The following is a 4134-nucleotide window of genomic DNA, read 5'->3' on the forward strand; positions in this document are numbered from 1 at the left end:
GGCCAGAATTGGATCAACATTTCAACTAAAATTCAGAATTTTATCTATAAGCCATTAGTTCAGAAATTTAACTCACAATGGACCAGCCTTTTAAATTAAGCTCTGAATCGGGCCAACATTCTATTTTTAACTAGGTCCAGAATCAGTCAAAAATTTCAGCATTTTTAAAGGTCAACACTTATTTTACTTACTAAATCACAAACTTCACTTGGCAAACAGTACTTCAATTCATAATCATTCATTTTATGAATGCACAACAAATGTCTGTTGTGGTTTAGAATTTCCACAATTTATCTGCTTCATGTCCATACATCAGAGTTCACTAAGCTTCAAGTACCAGTATACTGTACACTACATAATTCAAACAAATTATTGTAGTCTGTTTCTCAAAGTTCATTGCTTCATTTCTTTATGTTAAAATTTGACTTCCACGCTTTATCTCACAGTCTGATGTTGCTAAGATTCAGTTACCAGGGTTCAAACTAATCAGTCCTGATTTCCCACAATGCATTTCTTTACTCAACCATCTTTACAGCTTCAGTTATCCAAGCTTCCAACAAATCTGACTGGACATCCAATTGTTTATCTGCTTCATACAATAACAAACTCTTACTGAATGCTTGTCTTCGAAAATCCACAATAAACATGTGCCTGTGTTTCCTGGAAAATAAAAAGAACAAGAATTATCTATGATATTACAATTACACTATTATATAACTGCAAGTATTATAATAATATCTACTTAAATAAGATTACAGCAGTCATTTACAAGACACATAATATACAGACTTATTGTTGAACAAGAATAAAAACAAATTTAACTTTTGAATATGCTAGTAGAAGTTTTAACATTCCTTGTAAGGTTTTCTGAAATATTGAATATATAGATATAAGTAATAATTTTACAAATTACAATAAAAAATATTCAATTTATTTACAAACAAGTGCTGTGTACATATGGGAAATATGAGTAAATGCAAATTTTAAGAAGTTCCGTAGGTGTAGAATTGTATAATGTCCTAAGTTCCAGTACATAGGGCTAAAGACGTAGACTATATCGAGCATGATGAGGTGCAGGATAATTGATAAGAGGGTTGGCTTTTGATAAATAAATTAACCAAGGACTGAGGAACTACCTGGAGGCCAATGGCAGCAAGATGTTTTGAGTGTGGGGCTATATAAGATGTTTTGAGTGTGGGGGGGGGGGATTTTATAATGTAATTCACCACGTGATGACAGCTAGGAGGCTAAAAATCGAGATGCTTATTGGGTTCGCATAGGGTAATTGGGGGCTCGATGATAAGTTCGATGGGCGCTAACTTGAAAAAATAAGGTGATTTCAAGGATTTTTAACTACTTTACTTTGATTTTTAGGGGGAGTGCAACTTAGAAGGGGGTGGGGGTTGATCGGGTACTGGAAATTTTTGGAGGGGCGTGCGCGCACCCCTAGATATGAAATCTGCGTGATGGTACCAATATCTGCCCAAAGCGAGCCTCTAGGCTGGTGGCCAGAGGCCGCCAAGGAAGCTATGGATATTTGACAAACTTAAGATTTTATATAGTTATTCTTACAGTAGGTATCAAGATACTGTAATATTACTTCCATGATCACAACCAATTATACTAGTATTTATTATTATTTAACAGATTTAAAGAAGCAAATCTGTTTTATAAAATACAATTTTTTTAAGGAACCTAATCTAATCATTTATATAGCGCCTTTCTTAATCAGGTACGAAGCACTGCAAAAAGCTTTCCAAAATTTTTTACCAGACTATATTTTTATACAATGGAATAGTACAAATTAAAAAAATTTCCGCCACTATCTTCAAAATGATAATATTATTATAAAATTTAATTAATTAAAAATTAGATGATAAATGTAGTCAGAAATTTATTCTGTTTTTCTATTTAAAAATATATTTTAAATATGGTACTTCAATCGTAGGTACAAATAATGTTCACTTTCTTAGAATTAGAAAATCATTTCCTTACCTGCTGCAAGGTGCATAGTGGTGGTGTACTCATGGCTTGAAGATCACTACACATCTAGATGTGTATAAGAGACAGAAGAGTTGTAGTACAATGAAAATGTTGTTGCAATTAGTTTTATTCAAGTCCAGAATTTTAACTAAGTCCAGAATAGGACTCAACCATTTACACTAAGTCCAGAACTGGACCAATATTTTACACTAAGTTCAGAATAGAACTCAACCATTTAGATTATCGCAGGTATATATACATATATACATATATATATATATATATATATATATAAATATATATATACATATATATATATACATACATATATATGTATATATACGCATATATACATATATATACATATATATGCATATATATATACATATATATACACATATACATATACATACATATGCATATACATTATACATATACATACATATACAAGAATTTTTTAGTCTTTCTCAAACAAAGCTGCATGTTTAACTAACAAAGACAAATGATATATGTAATTATAATGCGCATTTGGAACAATATATTTCTTCGTTAAAGGACCACAATGAAATACTTCTATGCAACAAATTCCATTCACTCACCAAACTGTCTACTTAAATCATACATATTTCAAAAACATACCATATTTCCTTTATTGTCCCTGTACACGACATCACACCTTTCATAACTGTTACGTGAACATAACAAAAAAGGTCTATAATGATGCATACAACTACTATAACTTTAAACGTTTTTTATTTTTATGCTTAATACATGTAACAACACTCCACACAACCTCCAATCCCGACACGATGGCGTGCATTTCGATACTTGGAGTATGTATTATACTATCTTATCTGAGGTTAATCGGTGGACCTTTCGATTTTTTTCCAATGAATTTGTGATAAATCGTTATCACGCATGTTATATGTTATATGCGTGACAAATGTGATTCTGCAAAATGCGTGTTTCATCCAAAATCGCTTTGAAATGCGGGACCGTCCTGCACTTAACGTAGAATTTTATAGGGCCTATCTGAATTTTGTAAAATACATGTGCAATAAAGTTACAGTTTAACTACCGAACGTTTTACATATTTGTGTTCGCGGCTAGATTGCATGACATTATGATTCTCCACAGTCTCCAATATTCTGTGAAATCTGAATCCATGCCTACATGAAATTGATAGAAAGCTTGAAAAAAAGTTTAATAATTTTTTTAACCAAGTCATAAATTCAGAATTATAGCAGAGACGAAGTTAATGATAATGTATGAATACAGAACACAAGCGTACACAAAAATTAGGACTTCTAGATGGCCGGAAAAGGCTGGGATGGCTAGGCCTATTTTATTTATTTATTTATTTATTTTTTGGTCCGACTGCCCGTCGAGCTTTGGCCGATGGCGGGGCCTGACCAGACAGATGAGTGGCGGCTTAAGCCGTCCCCCACCCCGTTGGCGCCGCCACTGGTTGTACCTAAAAATATCTAGTCGTCTATGTTATGTTCCTAAAGGTGGCGTACAAAGAGCGTGTCTGCTTCAATCTGAGTTACCATGGGAACCCATGGTGGGAAAGATTCGTTCCAATTTTTAATAGCAATAGCAAGTTTGTATTATATTTTTGTATATTGTATCTTTTGCTTAAAGAGCAAAAAAAAAAATTGTAAAAATATAATTAATTCGTTGATATATTACTTTTATAATTAAAAATATAGTATCGGTAAGGTTTTAAAAATATGAGACTGCAATTTCCGGGCACCTTGAGGTCCTATTCTACCTTGGCATCATGGGTGCAGTAGAAAATTAGTGGGAAAAAATAAAGAAAAATTTAATCTTAGTTTTTTTCTGAATCAGTATATCATATAGTGTCTCAGAAAAAAATGATCCCTATTCCGAAGGCTTGGGCAATTTTTAAAACTTATTTTGGCCTAAATAATACCTTATAGATTAATTATTTAAACATTACTGTACATTAATTGCCATTACCACTACAACGCGCACGTCACAATGGAGCGGTGGGTTAAGCATGTGTTCTAAAGACATCAAGGACGTGGGTTCGAATCGCTTATAGGTATTCCCACTCATGAATTTTAAGAATTTACTTTTGTTTAATTTTATGTATCTTAATTTGTGACCCAAGCTCACAAAAAGGCT

General features: G+C 32.6%; 1 long non-coding RNA gene across 1 annotated transcript; it reads right to left on the minus strand.

Annotated features, from left to right (window-relative positions):
- Window positions 1-108: 108 nt before the first annotated feature.
- On the minus strand, window positions 109-2042 carry LOC117123206. Its single transcript, XR_004447822.1, has 2 exons — window positions 1996-2042; window positions 109-660 (listed from the first exon to the last, which is right to left on the minus strand). It is a non-coding gene; the product is annotated as an uncharacterized LOC117123206 (long non-coding RNA).
- Between the last annotated feature and the right edge of the window lie 2092 nt (window positions 2043-4134).

Source organism: Anneissia japonica, unplaced genomic scaffold (genome assembly GCF_011630105.1).
Source record: "Anneissia japonica isolate Jap-2015-1 unplaced genomic scaffold, ASM1163010v1 scaffold4528_len46548_cov106, whole genome shotgun sequence".
Lineage (NCBI taxonomy): Eukaryota > Metazoa > Echinodermata > Crinoidea > Comatulida > Comatulidae > Anneissia > Anneissia japonica.